General features: G+C 43.1%; 1 long non-coding RNA gene across 1 annotated transcript; it reads right to left on the reverse strand.

Annotated features, from left to right (window-relative positions):
• Nucleotides 1-363: 363 nt before the first annotated feature.
• On the reverse strand, nucleotides 364-11,664 carry LOC128352476 (uncharacterized). Its single transcript, XR_008320436.1, has 4 exons — nucleotides 11,614-11,664; nucleotides 3,848-3,941; nucleotides 2,918-2,988; nucleotides 364-938 (listed from the first exon to the last, which is right to left on the reverse strand). It is a non-coding gene; the product is annotated as an uncharacterized LOC128352476 (long non-coding RNA).
• Between the last annotated feature and the right edge of the window lie 10,038 nt (nucleotides 11,665-21,702).

Consider the following 21,702-nt stretch of genomic DNA (forward strand, 5'->3'; position numbering starts at 1 on the left):
CCAGTCTCACGGCCCAATCTCAAAATGCATTTTCATTGTGCAGAGATGAGTGCTATTGGGGTGTGTCATAGACCAGTCTCACGGCCCAATCTCAAAATGCAAAAATCTACTTGGTGGATTGGTGGATAAATCCTGTTATCTTAAGCTTTACCACTGCCACCAAGGAGATTCATCGCTACCACCAAGCAGACTTTTGCTCCCCTCCCCCCGCCCTGCTTTGTCTACTGAAGCAGCCTTCCAAGCCTCTGTTTCTCTCAAAGTTAGGCACGGTGGAAAGACTTCTAAGGGTGGGGACTTCTAAGTGTGGGAAAACAGATTGAAGCTACAAATCTTTAAATTCAAAACAAGAACACTTTTCTTTAAAATAGTTTAGTTCAAAATAGTAGTTCTTTTGGAAAATTTAGTACAAAGAAACAGCAACAATATGAGCATAAGGACCAAATAAAATAGAATAAAAACACATCCAATCTAACCTGCACCTAATAGTGTACCCTATCTTGGTGTCCTTATCAGGAGTTTTCTTATAATAACCTCTAGTCAACTTCTGCAGCGACCCTGGCTTTTGCAGTCTCAGGTCTTGCTCTTTCTATCCAGTTCTGGCTGTTTAATTCCAGATGGTTCTTTCAGCTGCTTTGAGAGTGATTCAGTTCTTCAGAGAGTTTCAGCTCAACTCCCCCAGTGATTTCTCAGCTCTGATTTCAGCAGCTCTTCTCAGTTCTCCTCTCCTGGCTCTCCAAGACTGTAGCTTCAACTCCAACTGGAACTTGTACTATTTGAACTCCTTCACTTGAACTTCAGATGGAACTTGCACGCACTTCAACTCTCCAGCTTTTCAACTGGAGTCCTTGGCTTAACTTTCTGCTGCAGGCAAGCCTCCGTTTATTCACTTCTTTCCCTCCAATTTTTTTATAAACAAACCAATCAAACAAACCAGAAATCTGTAACACAAAAAGAGGAGGTTCAGGCTTCATTCCTTCACAGGGTATGTGTATTTAAACATGAACTTCCCTCTTGTTTTTCTGCAGTGGCATATTCCAGAAATAATTTTTGTTTGTGATGTCTTCTTGTGTAGACTGCTGAAGAGTGTGTTTATTTGCTTGAGTTAAAGGCAAAGGAATCACTTATATAAGCTCTACTCAAGGTGTGTCTCTGTTGTTATTTTTTAAGGGAGAACATATAAACATGCAACAGCCCCTGCCTGCAGTTGGAAATGGCACAGTCTCTCAGGAGCTGCATAATGAGAATGTATATCAAAACTGAAGACTCTCACTACCCACTGTTGCTCCACCACTCACAAGGAAATGTCTTGCATTATTATCTTACCCCTGCTAACTTAGCAAAGAGGCACCTTTTAATATGGTGATTCTCTTTATTTTGCAGCGGGAGAGTAACTGACCCTATCCACCCCCAGCACTGTACCTCCAGTGACTGTTGCTGGTGTCTATCTTAGGTTTCTTTTTAGACTGTGAGCCCTTTGGGGACAGGGTTCCATCTTATTTATTTGTTTGTAATTTCTCTGTGTAAACTGCCCTGAGCCATTTTTGGAAGGGCAGTATAGAAATCAAATAAATAATAAGGAATAATAATAATTTTTGCCCTTGACTGTGATTTCACTTCATATATGATTGATTTTGATATACCCAGGAGCAATGTTTCTGTAATACACTTGTGGTGAAGGAAGAATCTTTTACTAATTGAAGGTTATTGTTAGAAACATCTATGTACGTGCTTTCCTTGGGCTTCAGTTATAGAGAATACTGCAATTATTGGTCCAAAAACTAAACTGAAAACCAAGATAAGCAATTCCAGTTCTCTGACCTTAAAGTTACACAAATGATTTCCATGTTGTTCCTAGGGTAGGTAATTAGATTTCCTTCCAAACCTCTTCACTTAATTATTTGCCTGAAACCTGATGTCACTAAGGACTTTTCTTAGTGAATAGAACCAGCAGCTATTGATCTTGTCCATGGAGTGGGTGGTTAATTTGGCTAACAAGGGCCTTGCAGTTGCAGCACTAACAAATGCCGGCAGGATAACATTCTTGACCACTTGGAATTTTTAAAAATCACTCTTAAAAAAGGACACTAATAGAATATCTAAAAAACTTAAGTGTGATGCAGACTTGGCCTGAAATATGCTTTTCTTATTTATATGTAAAACTGCACACAGAAGTTGTGCAGTTGGATCTGTGAAAGATTCCCACCTTATTCAATCCCACCCGCATGTAAAATGTCAGAATGTAAGACATTACTTTCTGGACCAAAGCAGTAAAGAGCCATCTAGTCCTGCATTCTGTTTCCAAGAACAGGTGATCAGATTCTGCTGGCAGCTCATTAGCAGGGCATGAATGTGAAGGCATTCCTTGGCATCTGAGGTATAATGCCTCTGAACATGGAAGCTTTATTTAATTATCAGGGATTGGCTAATGGCCATAAAGTTCATCTCATCTTTTATAAAAAGCCACCTGTTACCGGCCATCACTGTGTCTTGTGGTAGTTAATTCCAACAATTTCCTTTTAACTGTTTTGAACCTGCTGCCAGCCAAATTCATTGAGTTACAAAATTATGTGAGACAGTGAAAGATTGCTCTCAGTTATTTCCATATCACTCATACTTTTAGAAACCTGTATCATGTTCCCCTAGTTGTCTTTTTCATAAACTAAAAAGCCCCAAATCCTTTAGTTATTCCTAGTGGGAAGACAGTCAAATCCTTTGACCATTTAACAGCCCAGTCCCATGCAGTGTTAGATGCTCCTAACGCTGCAAATGATTGACCTGCAATTTCCCCCTTGCTGTATCTTTTACAGCTTTGGGATATCCTCTGGAGCTGCAGCCACTATAGATTTACATAATGACTTTGTGATGCCTATAGTTTTATTCTCACCCTCTCCCTGATATTTTCTAACACTGACTTTACCTTTTTACTGCTGTATCACACTTAGTTGGCATTTTCAGTATGCTTTCTTCCACAGTTCCAGAATTACATTCCTAGACAGAGACGACAGCAAATTCACATTTTCAAGCATTTTTTAAAATGTATATAGATAGAAAGATAGATAGAAAGAGAGAGAGAGAGAAGTATTTTTTGGCAGATAGTAATCACTTGCAATATCTGTCTTTGGAGCATTTTATAGGCTGGATCCACACAATCCCAAACCCAAGGATTAATCTGAATTAGTGAACCCTGTGGAGTTGACTGTGATAATCCCGAATTTCATGGCAATCTTGGTCAAACCACTCCAAGTTAATCAACCAGGATACATTATGAGGTCATTCACACAATCAAAAACTGTGTTCTACCCAGGTTTGGGAGTTGTGTCTGCTCCCAGTTTTTGGTTGCGTGGAAGTAAGGTAAGAGGAAAACCTGGATAGAAGTGATTGTGTAGAAGCAAGGTAGGAGGAAAAGCTCCCCAGGTTTCCCTCCTATCTTGCTTCTACAAAATTACTTCTAGCCAGGTTTTCCTTCTACCTTGCTACCAAGATTTGGGAGGACACACAGCTTCCAAACCCAGGTAGAACACTGCTTTTGATTGTGCGAATGACTTCATAAAGTTTTTCAAGCTTTTTCACATTTCTTATTGAAGGCATGATAATATGTTTCAAAAACATGTATTTTAATATTTTTTAAACAATTATAGAAAAATATAAAGAATATAAAGAGAATATTTTGTTAGACCCTCAATCTATTTGGGGAATGGAGGGGCTCACAAATCATGTATCTTGCAAATTTTGGTAGGAGAAGCATTTGGTAACATTCCTTGTATTAGTACTGTCAAAGAAGGAATGTAATGGAGAGCCAGCCCATCTGACTGGATGCATATACCCAGGGGATCCAAGACTGCAGTACCTGTAGAATGGGTTCTTTAGGGAGCAACTTGAATGCTTCTTAGAGAAACATCTATTCCAAACATGACTGAAATGCCAAATGCTTCAGTAGAGTGCTGAAAAAGAGAGTCATTTTTTCAATCTATATGAACACTGAGCATCTGGAAATTTAGCACAAGTACTCTTGTTAGGGATGAGCACAAAACGTGATTTGAGCTCCAAATATAAATACATAATAATAAATTCTTAACTATCCCATTTTTTACTCATCACTTTCTGCAGGGGTCATTCAGAGGATCATGACTGACGCTCTCTCTGTCTCTGTCTGTCTGTCTCTCTCATCTATCTATCTTTTTTCTTTCAAAATTTATAGCCCACATAAGAGTCAATGTAGCTAACAAAAGCTAGAAACTTCTTTAGCTATAGCGCAAATCCCAGACATTTTTCTTAATTTGATTCTGAGGACCAGTTCACACGTACACATTAACTGCAGTTAAAGTTGCCAGAGCTTTTAACTCTAGCATGTCCAAACGCACAAAAATCTTGTAAAGCCTCAAAAGTTAACTCCAGTCTGCCCTGACAAACTCCGATTGGGATCTGAGGTTTTCTCAATGGTTCACTGCAGGTAACTGTGGTTTTGCCACAGAAGAGTTACGCCCGAACGCTCACTTGCCCATAACTGTGTGTAAGCATTTCTGTCTGACAGTAATCACCTCTCAGAGATTCAGCACCCCCTCCACATCCTTCCCTCTCTTCCCTGTTCTGTCCAGACATTTAAAGAGACACAAACTAATTCCTGCTGCAAGGTACTGTAAAGTCTTTTGTTTCCCAGTAAAGTAAAATCATTCTTTTAAGATCCATTGTGTTTCTTTCAATTAGAAGTGTGGAACACACACAACACACAACCTCTAAAAGCAAGGCACACCTCTACAGCTGCAATCCTATGCACTCTTGCTTAAGAAGAAGCCCATTGAACTAAATCATTTACTTCTGAGTAATCCCAGCAATCTTGCAGGCTTTCTGGGATTACTCAGAAATAAATGATTTAGTTCAATGGACATCCTCTTAAGTAAGAGGCACAGTTCTCTCTCCCTGCCCTCGACTGCTCTATTGCTTTCTTGCTCAAAAGGGGAGAGGAGAACACCAAGGGGGTGGGGGAAGGACTACATTGAACAGCTCTCTCTGCTGCTATGCTGCTATGTCTCCTTAAGAAAGAGGAAGATGGGGGAAAGCAGAGAGGAAAGGTTAACTGCTTTGTGGAGAATAAGGAGGCGAGTTTGCATACTGTGTTCAAACCCACCCTAACCCTCTGCACTTCATGGAGGAAGCAGACCCGCACTCATGTGTGATCTGCCCCAGCACCGTATAAAAACCCTTTTGACTTACCCACATCTATTGGTGCAACGGTGTATATTCCTTCTCTTCTTCCCTCCCTCCTGTTCTGCTCCCCTTCTCCCTCTTTCTCTTTCCCTCTATCTCTCCTTTTTTTCTCAACCCCCCCGCCCCGCCAGCCAGCACAGTGCACAAAGGCTAGCTTGGGGAGGAAAGGCCGGGCTTGGGAGCGGGGCAGGGGGAAGGAATGGGGGGAACTGAGAAAGATGTTTGTAAAATACATAATGTCAAAAGACAGTAACTTTTTTTAAAAATTAGGATAACATAGGTAGGAGCAGAGTGAGGAAAGGGTTAAGCTGCCATCTGCCCAAGGAAGCTAGAGGAGCATGAAGGACACCCCCACTTTGAGATCATGGCCAATCGCAGCCACTTTGCTGATATTTTGATGCTTTGCCCATAACTGGTCTGCAGAGTTTGCTGGGATGTCCTGGAACTGGAGTTTTGTTAGTTGTATGTCTGCAGCATGAATTGGAGTTTGGAATTTTAACTCCAGTTAGTGTTAACTGCTGTTAAAGTGTACGTCTGAAGTGGGCCTGAGTCTCTCAGAGTAGGAAGAATACAGATTTGAAATCTTCCCTTCTGTAGAAATTACAACTGCTAGAGTGGAAACAAATCAAAATTGCATTAAGTGTTTTTTAAAAATTATAAGAAAAATGAGTGGCTAAATCTGATTTAAGAATGAAAAGAAAGATTTTCATTTTTAAGTTCAGCTTCTGTTTTCATTCATTTGATCTGGCATGTTCAAACCAAGACCAGTGACACACCTTGACCACAAAATCCTTGGGTCTGATTTACAATCACACACAGTATATTTTAAATCCCAACAGCTTCTAGCAGAAGTCAGTCTTTCTGATTACTTTAATTAATCTCTGCTCATTATCATCTCTGACTGTTCCTGTGAACAGAAAGTCAAAGGAGAAGAGTAATAATTACCCAAGGTTTTTTGTAGGGTTTTTTTTTTTTTTAGATTAATTTGCAGGAAAATGAGACATTAAATATTTTCTCTCTCTGGCACAGTTCTTTGATCTGTAACAATACTGATGACATCTCTGAATCAGCACTTGGAATGAGCACTTGGGGGCCATGCAAATGTGTAGTGAATAACACAATTATGTTAATCAGCAACTCCCTCATTTTTCAAACGATAAAACAGTATTACCTTGTGCATATTGCTGTATTGTCCTACAAATATTTTTCAGAGAAGAGAAAAATACGATAGAGCTCTTCTCACAATCTGTTAGAAGTGCTCTGGGGTGGTCTGTGGGGAAGGAAGGTTTAACTTACCCTCCCCGCAGATGATCTCTGTGGCTTCCCTGGGTGGGTGGATCGTCCACCCAGACAACTGGAGGCTGTCCTGGCAGATCCCGGCACTGGGGTGCTGGGACACACCGCTGAACACTGCCCCACCCCCCAGAGCCCCAATAATGCACCGCACATGCGCAATGCATTACTGGGATCCCCCCTCCCCCCTGATTTTGCCAACCTCCACTGCAAGCAACCATGGCTGACACACGGTCATAAAAACGAGGGTAAGGGAGCACTCACTCCCTTAATCTCATTTAACTGGGAGGCTACTTAGGCAGGTTTGCCACCATGTTGCCACTGGGATTGGGTCCAATCCCAGCAGTTCACATGAGTGTGCAAAACTGGGCTGGGCTCCCTTAGCCCGGTTTTGCATGCTCGTGTGAATAGCCTCGATCTGGAGCCCTCTCATGTGTGAATGATGAATTTGTGGGTCTCTCAGTGAGTGTGTACAGAGCCACCTCATCACTGCTGCTGCTGCTACCACTACTACAAATATCTATATACTGATTTCCACAGAAGTGCTCAAAGTGATTGATATAGAAAAATAAAGAAATAACATGGCTCCCTGTCCCAAAACGGCTCACAATTTAAAAAAGAAACAAGGTAGAAACCAGCAACAGCCACTGGAAGGATGTTGTGCTGGGGATGGATAGGGCCAGTTGTTCTTCCATTGCTAAATATAAAGAGAATCCCGATTTTAAAAGGTGCCTCTTTGTTCACTTAGCGGGGTTGAAATGTGCAAAGGAACAAGACAGCAAATGAATATATGAAGCTGACTTATACTAGCCAGGGGCAGAGTCACCATTGCGCTAACAGGTTCAAAGAACATAGGAATATAGGAAACTGCCATCTACTAAGTCAGACCATTGGTCTATCTAGCTCAGTATTGTCTTCACAGACTGGCAGCAGCTTCTCCAAGGTTGCAGGCAGGAATCTCTCTCAGCCCTATCTTGGAGAAGCCAGGGAGGGAACTTGAAACCTTCTGCTCTTCCCAGAGCGGCTTCATCCCCTGAGGGGAAGATCTTGCAGTGCTCACACATCAAGTCTCCCATTCAGAACCAGGCCACCTCCCCTCAGGGGCCACGCCTTGCACCCCAGCCACACACCCTGCATCAGATGTCAGATGCCAGAGGCACAATCTCACTGGCAAATGGGGCCGCATGCCCCATTTGGGAGCAAATTTCGGCCAGCGCTGCATTTGCAGCTTGGCCGGGAGCAGCTCTCCCTGACTTTAAAGGCAGGGACAGCATTCCTGGCCGCATTGTGACTGCAGCGCTGGCCGGAATATGCTCCTAAGCAGGGTGTGTGTGTGTTTGTGTGTGTGTATGTGTGTGCAGCCTTGTTTGTGAGTGAAACTGTGCCCCTGCATCTGACGTTGGATGCAGCACTGGCCAGAATTTGCTCCCAAATGGGGCATGCAGCACCGTTTGTGAGCAAAACCGTCAGATATGACATATGACATCAGATGCAGGGGGCGTGGCTAGGGGGCAGGCCATGGCGGGAGGAACAGGGCTCACCACTGGATTCCTCTGCCACTGATACTAGCAGTCTTCAACAATGCTGGTTCCATGTTTTGGAGGACTTCAGTGGAACCCTATCCTTCTCATCTCTACCACTGCAACACACACACACACACACACACACACACACACACACACACCTTGTTGTGACTTTGAGTCCATGAATGGTACTCTTCCTGTTCTCGCCTGCTTTGGCAAGTGATGCAAAAGGGATGTGCAGGGTCCCATTCACCACCTGAAGTCTGCAGTAGAGTCTTGAGCTCCAGCTTCTGCACAGACATGATGTCATTGTGCATCCATGATCTGGATCTGTTTGGGATCTCACTTGACCAGGCCACAGATAGAGCAGAGTTAGAATATGAAATGGATTAGTGGGTGATTGAACTGTCTCATAATTCTGGAACCGGCATTTTTGCTGGCAACTCTGTCAGCATTTCAATCAAGTTAACCTATGGTAACATTAGCTCAGAAGCCACTCTTTTATTCCACATAGCCATTCAAACACACTTATAATATGGTCATAATAGGTTGGTTTTTTGCCAAGGGCATTCCCAGAAATGAGAAATAACAATTAATAACCTGTGCAGATGTTAATCCCACAGGCAATAAAAAGTATTGATAATAGAATAAAGTTTTAATGATAACTTTGTATAAAATAAGATGGTGCTGGAAAAAAATTGCAATGCTCTAGATTTCCTCCCTCCCTCCCTTCCAGGTGTGCTTCCCATTGCACATACAAGCTTTTATTGGGAGTGTGTGCTCTGGGTCATTAAAGCAACCAGCTGGACTTTGAAACACTCTGGCATGGGGAAATCATAGCTGATATTAGAAAAGCATTGGAAAATGACTCATCAGTGTAACAACCAGAACTTCAGGTGACAGATAGTTAAGATATACACATTATTTATTTATTTATTCATTCATTCATTCATTCACATTTATATTCTGCTCTTCCTCCAAGGTGCCCAGGGCGGTGTACATGGTTATGTTTGTCCTCACAACAACCCTGTTAGCTAGGTTAGGCTGAGGGATATACAACTGGCCCAGAGTCACCCAGTGAGTTTCATGGCTGAATGGGGATTTGATCAGGTCTTCCTGATCAATCAGGTCTTCCCGGTCCTAGTCCAACACTCTAACCACAACACCACACTGGCCACACATTAAGCTATACATTTGCATATAAATATAGCTTAATACATTACAACACATATTAAGCTATATATAGCTAGTTGCATGCTGTGGCAATTGTATACTCAGCTATTACTATTACTATTATTAACCATGTGTATGGTGTTTCAAATGATTCATTCATTCATTCATCAAACTTATATACCACCCAAACTTTCGTCTCTGGGCGTTTAACATAAAATAATTTAAAAACATATAAAAGTTAAAACAAATCAACAGTTTAAAATCAACCATAAAATTAAAACAGACAATTTTTAAAAGCTGAGAAAGCTTGGGCGAAAAGATGGGTTTTCAGGGTGTTTTTTTAAATTGCCAGAGATGGGGAGGATCGTATCTCAGCAGGGAGCGCATTCCACAATCTCAGGGCAGCGACCAAGAAGGCCCGTCTCTGTATAGCCACCAAACATGTTGGCGGTGCTTATTAGGTGCTTATTGTATAATAAAAGATCAATCCATGCCCAAAGAATCACTACTTGGATTATGCCTTTACTTAAAAGACAAGATATAGGTGGGAAGGTGGCAGAGAGGAACCAAAAGTGAACAGAATATGAGAAGTGATGTAATGTGTAATTTTTAAAGCATGGGACTCCCGTAACATTGGTCATTACCAGTGGATGAAGATTTCAAGTATATATAAAACTGCTGGTGAATTTAGGGGCTGGCTGGCTGTATAGGTGCCCGTCTTATGGCCCTTAATCATTGATAATGTGAGGGGTATAAGAGCTGCTTTTGGACTCAGGGAGTGGCTGACGATAATCCATGGAAGCAACCCTTCTGATGATCTGCAGTTTCTTTTGGCCCTCCTTTTGAGGGCATTTAATCTAGCAGAAGCACCACTGAGATCATTTATATCACCTCATGCAGGACATGTTTCAATTACATAAGTTAGTATCTTCAGTTGTGAGTCATCTACCACTGATACAGATGCAAAGATGAGCCAGCCCTAGACCAGAACTAAACATTACAGAGCATGCATGGCTGCTGCTAGTATCTCTACTGCTCTCAACAACAGCGGTATCCTGCCTTCACATAATGTGACATCTAACTGTGCGTTTTACCTGCCCCTACTCAACTTCATTGGCTGTTGGTTGTGGAAACAGAAGAACTCAGAGCACCAGGATGTCATGGTGAGAGAAGGGAAGATGGAAACTCAGGGCAGAATAGGTTCCATAGCTAGGGCCTCAGTGCCTATGCAAATGAAATTCCTTGTTGTGCCTTTGGACAGAGGATTCTGTTGATAGAAGCAGTAGAATTCCAGTACAGGAAGCCAGTGATACAAGTAGAGGCACACATATTCAGCGATCCCAGTCGAAGAAGCAAGCAGGTGAAAGCAATTCTTGCTGCTGCTGAAGTCCCTCTGAGTCTGCCAAGTCAGCACTGTTGAGGGATCCTCAGCCACAATGTGGGATGTGGGCTGCATCATGGCTGGCTGCAGGAAGAGGGGAGAACCCAGAAAGTTGGCAGAGCTCTGCTAGAGGAAGGTGTCCTCTGGCTATTTTGCAGGCGTTCCCCTTCTGCCTTCATCACATGGCTCATTCCTGACAATGTCTTTTTGGCAGGCTCAGGGCTGCAGTGGCACTGAGAGCAAAGGTGCACCTAAGTAATTTTGGAGCCTGGACCTAAAGGCCTTTGGAGGTCCCACTCCCCTGCAACTTTGGCCCTGAAGTCCAGGGGTAAGAGGAGCGCCTCTGATTGAGAGAGTGGCATGGCAGTGGCACTGAGGGGGCTGCAGTGGCACTGTGGCTGAGTTGCTTGCACTAGCTTTCTTATGCTGGTGTTGCCATGTATGTGAGTCACAGTATTTTCTTTCCAAGAGGTAATTTGAAGAGGCTGAAGATGTTAATGAGAGAGGCAGGATGTACTGCGATGATCAGAAAGAGACAAAACCCTAACGTATATTGAGTTGGGCTAGAGCTTTGTGGATTACATTTCCTCACAGTCGTGATGAAATACAGTTTTGATCCGTTGTGTTTCTCAGTAGGAAGTATATTGTCATCTGGACTCCCTGCCCCCCTTATTGGAGGCACAACAAAAGGATGGCAACCCTCAAGCGGTTGATGCTGTGTGTTTCCTCTCTCAATAGGAAGGCTATTGTCATCTGGGATTCTTTTATTTTATTTATTTAAGATATGACAAAAGACTGCCAGCCCTCAAGCAGTTAACAGAAATCAAGTTACAAACATTAGACTACAAAGCACCATGTGAATTATTAACAAAGCCAACTGTAGCATCTGGATAGCTGCAGATATCCTCTTTATAGTTAAGTAGATAGTTATTAATCACTAAATGAGATTATGGGTCTTTAAAAACGACAAGTTTTCAAAACAATGATTGAGATTATTCAAATGAAAAAGAAAGCAGAATTATCCGAAGAGCCTCTTACCTTTGCAACAACAGCTTCACAGGACTTGTGTTGCTCACACTGGTACTGAATCTATGGTCAACTGAACTAGAGAACAGGTGCTTAGGATCAGGTGCAATGATTGATGAAAAAGTACCTTGTCACGACCACATCAGCAATGCCTTTTTGGCAATACTCCTGTTGAAAGGAGTACAGCAAGAAGATGGTGAAACTGCAGAGAAGCTAAATCATTTCTTTACATCTCTATATCGGAGGGAGACTTACATCTCAGTCATTGCTTTCCAGTTGTTAATCTGTAATTAATTTAAATGTAATCAATCTTTACATTTCTATCCTGCTCTTCCTCCAAGGAACATAGGACAGTGTACATGGTTATGCTTATCCTCACAGCAACCCTGTGAGGTAGGTTAGGCAGAGAGATAAGTGACTGGCCCGAAGTCACCCAGTGAGTTTCATCACTGAATGGGGATTAGAACTTGGTTTTCCCTGAGAGACAAAATATGATGTTTTGGGACTGACAAATGGGTAACTTGTTACCCAGGGCCAGATGATATTCTCAAAGTTTCATAGTTAATATTTTAATTAACTTATGCAACTTAAATCATACTTCCCAGACGATTGTATGGTAGCCAGTTTAAAACTAGTTTTCTAAAGCAAAGATTCATGAAATTATATAGACTTCTTGTCCTAACTTCTCACCAAAGTAAAATGATGGAAATCATTATAGATAGACTAGTAGAGATTTGGAAAAAGCAGGGCTGAAGCAAATTTGAAGGTTGCTGCTCAGCAAAACATAAAAGGAATATTAAGAAAAACTGTAATACTTTTAGTCTGGTATAATAAAATGTCTACGGGGAGTATCATACATCCCTACATCAAAAATATGTGCCACTTTTTGTTAAATTGTAAGCTTATCTCAAACTTAATTAACTGAGGTTTTTGTAATATGTATATTTATTACTTATGAATTGGTAGGAAGATTTCACCCTATCATGCACCTCTTTTGCCAGCTCTAAAATATTGACCATTGCTGTGAGCTTTCCTGCTAACTATAGACACAGTATCATTAGTTTGGACTGTGAGCTTGGACCACACTAATTACTTTTGCATAGGGGGATGCCAACATCCATAGCCTTGGCAAGAAGGGCCGCACAAGATACAAAGTGGAATTGCTGGGTTGGTGATGAGGCTGATTGCAGAGGCTAGAGCAGGGGCAATGAGATGGCAAAGAGGGTTACTGGAGAGTAGGACTAGAAACTGGAGCAAGGCTGGAGTCAAGAACCAGAGGATAAGATTGGAGCAGACTTTTCCAAGGAGCTGTTATATCGGTGAAGATATGGAAGCAAGTGATGGGTTTACATTGAAGCAGGAAGTTCCTCCCCTTCCTGGAATGAGCTTGGGCTGAATCCAAGGTCTGTGCCTGCACTTCCTTCCTGCATCTCTTGAACAGGCTCACCGTAGGCAGCCAGAAGGGCATACGTATGCTCATTATGAATTTTGGCCTAGATCCAGAGTTGGCATTAATATGGAGGTTCTGGAGGTGATTGGAGAGGACCAGGTGGGGAGTAAGGATGTGCAAACCAGCTTGATTGGAGCCACGTAGGGATGTGCAGGGAACTGCCTGGCCTGGTTTGGTTTGAGGCCGGACTGGTCCGGGACCCCTTGAACGCCCCCCCCCCCGTCTGGTCCGGTCCGGGGGGGTTCACGAATTTTAAGTACTTTAAAATATTTTTATTACCTTTACAATGATCATCAAGGTAGCAGGGTGTGTGTGTGTGTGTGTGTGTGTGTGTGTGTGTGTGTGTGTGTGTGTGCGTGTGTGTGTGTAGGTTCCCCCTCCCCACTCTGGCTTTCAAAATGCACCCCTCAGGCCTTTTAGGCCTGTTTTTAGGCCGTTCGGGCCTTGCTAAAAATGGTGCTGTGGCCAAAATGGCAGCTGCTGCACATGTGCAAAAGGCCTGTGTGATGATCCACAGCCTCACAGAGGCCATTTGTGCATTAATGGTGGCCATTTTTGTTTTGGTGGCCATTTTAAAAAAGAAATGGCCACCGTGCATGCGCAAATGATGCCCCGCGTGTGCACAGAGGCCCAAACTGGGCTACTGCCAGCCTGGGTTACTCACCAGATCCCCCTCTACCAGTATAGCTTCAAGCCGGTCGAGACGGCTCAGTTTGAACTTGAATTGGGTCCAGCTTGACCAAGCCAAAACCGAATCAAACTGGCAAATCCAGTGTTGTGCATACCACTAGTGGAGAGGCACTGGAATCTCAACATCTCAGGTTTTTCCTGCAGAGCTGGCTTTGACTGTTACTCCAAAACCATAGTTTCTGCAGGGTCGCTTTCAGGCACCGCTGTAGGAATTGGCTCCTCTTCCTCATCAGTTGAAGCTTCTTTTGGCAGGGTTCTGACAGGAAAATAATCTGCACCCTTTTGCAGTATATGTGGTTTCTGATACACCAAAACTTGCAGTTCCTATCGCATTTTTATCCTACATAAGACTACAGATCACTCTTGTTTGGTACAAATCAAGTCCTGCAGCAGGTCCCAATATGTCATTTGACCTATTCTATCCCCTCATATTTCTGGCCACCAAAAGCCAGTTTGTATTTAAAAACAAAGTCAAATTACACTGAGGCTGTTCTCACAAGGCTGTTAGTCTGAGGCTGTTCTCACAATTACACAGAGGCTAATCTGCACTGAGGCTGTTCTCACTAGCCTGGGCTAGGCGGTTCATGTGGAGCACGAGCTGGAACTCCCACCCAGCCTAACCCTGCTCCCAAGCCCAGTTCTTATCCGAGGTTGAGGGAGCAAGCACTCCCTTTAACTCAACTGCAAGAATTGTGTGTCTCTTCAGGCTGCACGGAGCCCTAGGAGACACAGAGATGGGAGCCCAGAGCATCCATCTGATGGAGTAATCCCCCAAGCCACCCCAAGGCACCAGGAAAATGGGCCCTGGCCTTTGTTGATCCATGCTGCTGGGAGAGCTGATCTGGGAAAAGCTGGTCTACCACATGGGTGTAGCATCTATTGGGCAAGGCGGCGACAAATGTCCCCCTGCCTGGAGGGTCAGAGGGCCCACAAAGGGCTCACAAGGCTGCTGCCGAGTGCTGCTGGGGCATGCAGTGCTTCCCCCGGCTTCCCCCCATGCTTCCTTTTCATACAGCCACTTGCTGCTCCTCCACCCTGTAGGGTCAGGGGGTTCCACAAGGCTGCCACCAGCTGGGTGCTGCTGGGGTATGTGCATGTGGCATTCTCCCCATGCTTTCCCCCGGCTTTGTCCTCCCAGCCTCTTGCCACTGCTCCACCCCCTTGCCTGGCGGCCATGCAGGAGCTGCCAGAGGAGGGGCTGTGCAGCCCCAATCTCTCCCCCAGGCAGAGGACAGTGGCCCCCACACCCAGTCCCAATCCACACTGTTGAAACGGCGCTGCTGCAACCACCCTCCTCCTGAAAGACTCACTGAATGGTGAGATCAAGAGATAGGAAGTGGAAGGCTGTGGGGGGGGGGATAAGGTTGCCCCACCCCCTTGGATCTGACATCTGACACAGGGGGTGTGGCTTAGGCCTCTGAGGCATGCATGTGCTTTGTGCAGATGATGGAGTCCCCTTCCTAACTTTGTCCCTCGGCCACTGGGAACCTCGCTAAGCCCCTGGCCTACCAATCGGGGTAGGCGGGTAGACCAGTCCTCCGAGGCAGGCAATCCAACTAAGTCCAGGGTAGAGGCCTGCTCAACCTGCCTTATGTGGCGGGAAGACCAGCCCTTCACCCTGGACTTGGCATGTCAGCCCGCCTCAGAAAACTGGTTGTAGACCAGTCCTCTGAGGCAGTGGCTAAGTCTGGAGCAGAGGATTGGTCTGCCTGCCAACCCCAATTGGTAGACCAGCTCTCCCCAGAAAAAAAGGCCTCAAAATGGTGCTTGAAACATTTGAAATGTATGAAGTCGAAATGGGGCTGTTTCGTTTCAAGCTTGAAACAGGCACTTTATTTTAAGGATATTTTGTTTTAGGCTCTAAACACTCAAAATGGCCTGTTTTGAGTTCAAATCAATTTGCACATCTCTAATCCTGACTTACTGCAAAAAGCTAAGAGAGAGAGATTCTAGTCTACTGTAAAATGTCATAAGGGGAGACAGTCTCTTAGATATCCTGAGTTCAGCGTCTTTGGACTTGATCATCACCAGCACCTTAAATTGAAGTTAGAAGATACTATGGCCAATAGAGCATTGGTATAAAGTGAACACTGTTTAGAAACCTAGTGATGGTGAACTATCATCTCCACATTTTTATCAAAACTGCATGTACGTTGGCAAGAGCTATTTTTACTGTAATCTACGTGAAAGAATTAAAGTAGCTAACAACATGATGTGATATTCATCAACTTGATTTCTTACCATCTGGGCAAAGAAAGATGTGGATCACTACACAGGAGAGCCTTCTCAAAAGTAGCAAGTACATTTAAGTGGCTAGAAGCCTGCCCTGAACAGATGCAATTCTCTTGTTGGAGCTCAAAGGACAGGCTGCAGATAGCCAGTCAGTTAGCAATGCCTATCACAGGCCTAATTCACATGGTGACTGAATAAATTCATTGTATAGCATCCCATAAAAGCAAAATGATATTTTCTTGGATTTGCAACAGAAGGAAGGTTTAAACTTTAATGCAAAATGTTGCAAAATGACCTATGTATGTGTGCTGTATAAATAATGTATTAATAAGATAGCATGGCCAGAGATGTTAGGTTTGTGTAAAAAACAATAGAGTAACAGGACTTTTTCAGTAATTTAAAGACTTATGCATAAGTTGTTTGACTAATCTCATTCAGGGATATTTTGATATGTGTTACGAGCACGGTCATTTCCACTTTGTGTTTTCTGAAAAATGTTAACAATCTCCCAAGGAGCACATAAACCACAGAATTGAATTTTAATATCCCCGAGCCATGCTGCCCACCACCCAAGACAAGGTAAAACTCTCTTTTAGGTCTAGCAGCATATCTGCCACCATTATTATTCCTAATTATTCTTGACATTTTGTCCATTATACCGTCAAGATCCTTGGAGGATAGAAATAATCATCCAAAAGTGGAGCATGGCTAATTATCTACATTGTCTGTGAAAGCTGGTGGTGTAATGGCTGAAACATCAATTACGACAATTGGTGGTGTGTACTGACAGAAGAAATAGATTTTCAAAATCACCCCTACCATGCAGTCATGAACATTTTTACCCTTACTCCTTCCTTGCCATCTTTGTGCTGGTAAACCTCATCTGTAGCAGTAAAAAAAAGAAAAAAAAGAAAAGAAATACATGCTCAAAAAGGTAGCAATTGTATGAAATTCAAGGAGGATACCTATTGGGCAATACATAAGCATGACCTTTGTAGACCATCAAAATGTTCCCATATATCTAGCAACAAGCTATTAGCTACTTTTATAGTAGCAAGAAGCATGGAAGGAGAATATATTTTGTGGAACATCAGTGTACACACTGTGTGGAAATGTTATTGTAATATGTCCAGCCAGTAGGTGGCACTAGCATTTGCTAGTAGTGATCTTAATTGGAGGCAGAGTCCCTTCCTACTTCCTGCCTGTACTTCTTGTTGAACCCAGCTCTTCCTGGTAACATAATAAAGAAGTCTTATCCTCTAATGGCTAGGGGTGTGCACAGAACCGGCTGGGCCGGTTCGGTTTGAGTCTGGACCGGACTCAAACCTGACTGGGCCAGTTCATTCCAGCACCCCATCTAAGCCCCGCCCTCATCCGGTTCAGTTGGGGAGTGCAAATTCTTTTTAAAAAATTAAAATAAATATAATTACCTTTGCAGGGGGGGTGCACAAATGTTCCCCTGCCCCCCGCCAACCTCTAAAATGACTGCTGTGGCCTGCCAGACAGGGGTTTTTTGCACATGTGCAAATTTTTTAAAAATGGCTGCCAAAACAAATGGCCGCCATGCATGTGCAAATGGTGTCTGTGAGGACCTGGGCCATGCCACCATGATGATTTATAGAGGCCTGAACAGGCCAAAAAATAACAGTCTGGTGGGCTGTGATGATTTAGAGGATGGTGGAGGGCAGGGGAACATTTGTGGACCACCATCCCCAGGCTATAGTAAGTTTCTTTAAGGGGCATAAGGTAATTAAATTTATTTATTTATTTAAAAAAATCTGTGAACCGGCCAGTGGGGTTTGGTACCAGTTCGGATGGAATGGGGGGGGGGGTCAGTTCTACTCCAAACCCCCAAACCAAACCCCCAAACTGAACCCCCAACCCCTGAACCGCCGGACTGATTTGCACATCCCTACTAATGGCTGCCTTCCTCTGAACTCTCATGGCACACACTGAAATTTTTTCTTAAGCATTTACTGCAGTGCTTAGGTTAATTATATTTTATGTCTCAAGGAGTGTTTATGGTACAGTTAGTATAACACAGGAGGGTAATGTGTTTCCTAATATAAATGATTGAAATATGTTTTTATTTTTTATTTTTATTTTTATTATTATTATTATTATTATTATTATTATTATTATTATTCTGGTTTCAGGATGGAGACAGAGACAGAGACAGAGACAGAGACAGAGACAGATGTCTGGGTAGAGTCTTCATACCTTTACATTTCCTGTAATTGTCACTGAGTTCTTGGTGTGGAAACACAGCGCACAACCAAGAAAATGAAAGAAGTTCTCAGAAGGGCAGGTATTGCCTGCCCTGCTGGGACTGCAAAAGGTTTTTCAATCAGTATTATGCCCACACTGCAGATCTCTCTCTGTTCCAGTTTGCATAATGGCAAGAAAGAAAATGCCCAGGTCTTAGAGATCTTGTCCTCAGCTCCTGAAAAGACCATCAATGGCCTGCAATAACAATTCTTTGTATATCTTATGTAATTTGTTTCTTTTTAGCCTATTTTCCAGTACTCTTATGAGATCACCCAGCATTCTGTATGTGTGTCCGTGTGCCCCCCACTTCAACTTCGCAACGCCTGGACCCATATGTGTCATGGCCCAGACCTCTGAGTCAGAAGAGGAGTGGGAGGACATGGTTGGGAGAGCAGGCTCAGAAGCACAGCAGGAGGATTTGGCTGTGGGAACAAACGCTGAAGCTAAGCGGGGTCGGCAACAGACAGGGGAATCTGGACAGCTGGCAGAGATGAGGGCTGAGGAGACTGATCAGGAGGAAGCTGGAATTTCACCTGTGTTAAGAAGACGTCTCAAGAGAAAGGCTCAGTGGGAGACAGGCAGGTGCAAGATCTCACAGGAGAGGAAATAGAAGTGCTGAGTCAGGAAAGCCTGATTGGCTGCTGGTTATCTTGAGCCCTATATTAAGCAAACGCTGTTCTTGGGACAGTTACTGTCATCAGCAATGTTGCCTACCGCAGACAGTGTTCTTTGTACTTAGAATTATTCAACCTTTCTTGTTTCAGCCTGTCCTTGTTCTGTTCATTCCTTGCTTCTTTATTTTCAGTTATTACTCAGTTATCGCAGTGGGGGTACCTAGTTTAGTTCAAGGGACTTTAATTTGGTTTATACTAAATTTTCTTTGTGAGACATTTTTTTGCTTTCGTTCATGCAGCTAAGTTGCTACACTTATCCCCAGACTTTCTATTTAACTCACAGAAGTAGAGCTGAAGGGATTGTAAATCCTGTCTGGTCAGCTGTGCCAACAGATTTAGGACAATATGAACCAAATCGGGTACAATTGTAAGGACACATAGGGACACCTCAACGGTGTAATTTGTGATGATGTCATCCACCCTAATCCAAGATGGCGGATGTGTAAAATTTTGAGGCACAAGTGAGCTAACTTGAAATTGAAGCTGAATCCAAGCAAGGTGGAGGTGCTCATTGTGGGGGCTCAGAATATGAGGGGTGAGTTAGATCTTCCTGTGCTGGCTGGGGTTACACTCCCCCAGAAGGAGCAGGTGCGCAGCTTGGGAGTACTCCTGGACCCAGGACTCACCCTGGTATCTCAGGTGGAGGCCATGGCCAGGAGTGCTTTCTATCAGCTTCGGCTGATTTGACAGCTGCGCCCATTCCTTGAAGAGGATAACCTCAAAACAGTGGTGCATCAGCTGGTAACCTCCCAGCGTGACTATTGCAATGTGCTCTACATGGGGCTGCCTTTGTATGTAGTCCGGAAACTTCTTTTACATGATCCCCACCACACGTTAAGGTCATCTGAAGAGGTCTGTCTCTAGTTACCACTGGTTCGTTTGGTGGTGACTCAGAGGTGGGCCTTCTCTGTGGCTGCTCCCGGGCTGTGGAATGCACTCCCAGCAGAAATTCGTAATCTTAATTCCTTACTGACCTTCAAGAGAGCCCTAAAAACCCATCTGTTTGGCCTGGCCTTTCAGGGTATTTTAATTAGTTTTAATTGTTTTAATGCCAACCTGATTTTCAGGATTTTAATTGTTATGCTAGTTTAATTGTTTTGTAAGATGTTTTTTAATTGGTGTTAATATTTATATCTCTGTTTTAATTGTTATTGGTTTTAATGGTTTCTGTTCTTAATTGTAAACCGCCCTGAGCCTTTTCGGAAGGGTGGCATAAAAATCAATCAATCAAACAAACAAACAAATAAATAAATAAATAAAACTTGTGAAAATAAATAGATAAATAGATAAATAAATAAATAAATAAATATAACTTGCGAAACATAACTGATTTGAACCAAATTTGCTACAGCTGTAGGGACACATAGGGGTGCTCAAACTGCATGGTGTGTGATGATGTCATCCACTCCAATTCAAGATGGCATCCATGTGCACATCTGAGGCACAAGCGGGCTAATTTGTGGACTGTCTAACCGATTTAAACCAAATTAGGTACAGTTGCAGTGAATGACTCACAAGGACACCTCAACAGCATAGTTTGTGATGATGTCACCCACCCTGATTCAATATGGCAGATGCATAAACTTTGAAGGCGCAAGTGGGCTAACTTGTGAAACACATAACTGATTTGAACCAAATTTGCTACAGCTGTTGGGACACATAGGGACACCTCAATGACATAGTTTGTGATGATGTCATTTACCCCAGTCCAAGATGGTGGACATGTAAATTTTTGAGGTACGAGTGGGCTAACTTGTGACCCGCTTAACCAATTTGAACTAAATTTGCTACAGCTGTAGGGACAGATAAGGATGTCCCAATGGTGTAGTTTGTTATGATGTCATCCACCTTGATCCAAGATGGTGGACGTCTGAACTTTTGAGGCACAAGAGCACTAACCTGAGGGCTGTCTAACCCATTTGAACCAAATTTGATACAGTTGACACACAGGGACACCTCAATGGTATAGTTTGTAATAAAGTCATCCACCCTGATCCAAAATGGTGGATGCATGAACATTTCATGTGCAAGAGATCTAACTTGTGAACCTCGATTTGAACCAAATTTAGTCCAGTTGTAGAGACAGTGAAAGGAAAGTAGGTTAATTAGTTCTTACTAGAACAACCTGTTCATATTGTAAACTGCTTCAGGTGCCTTGGGAAAGGGAGAGAAGTGGTAGGAAAATGCAACAAAGGAATAAATAAGATAATGTGGGGTGTTATAATGGATGGTCACCAGCTCTTTTAATACTACATCACTCAGACTAGCCTATACATATGAGTTAAAGCAATAAAAACTATTTCTTTTACAATGGACTTGGGACAGAAAACTAAAAAAAGAACAGAAAAGAATGAAGAAGTATCATATGAAGAAGCGTCTGAGTTTAACAAGCCAATGGATATGCATGAGTTTTTTTAGGCTGTCCATTATGCACTGAGAAATCACTAAGACACCAGAACAGGTCTGACATAGAATTTATTAAATGGCTGGCACTCACTGAATAACAGGAAAACAAAAAAGAAATAATATTGTTCCACTTCTACCATGAGCACTAGGCAATGGCCAAAATCAGGAAAGCCTTTGAGCGCAAATGGATTATAGGATGTGGTGATCATGAAGTTCTGTCAATCCACTCCAACTGCAGGTGGGAGCTGACACCAAAGAATCTCTGTGTGGATAAAAAGCATTAGCATGTTGGAGAGAAAGCAAGGCTAGAATTCTTCTTCCTGGCACCAGCTATGTGGAGGATTTTTTCCTTCCTTTTTTAATGGAAGTGTTTCCACTTAT

This window comes from Hemicordylus capensis, chromosome 3 (genome assembly GCF_027244095.1).
Source record: "Hemicordylus capensis ecotype Gifberg chromosome 3, rHemCap1.1.pri, whole genome shotgun sequence".
NCBI classification, from domain to species: Eukaryota; Metazoa; Chordata; class Lepidosauria; order Squamata; family Cordylidae; genus Hemicordylus; species Hemicordylus capensis.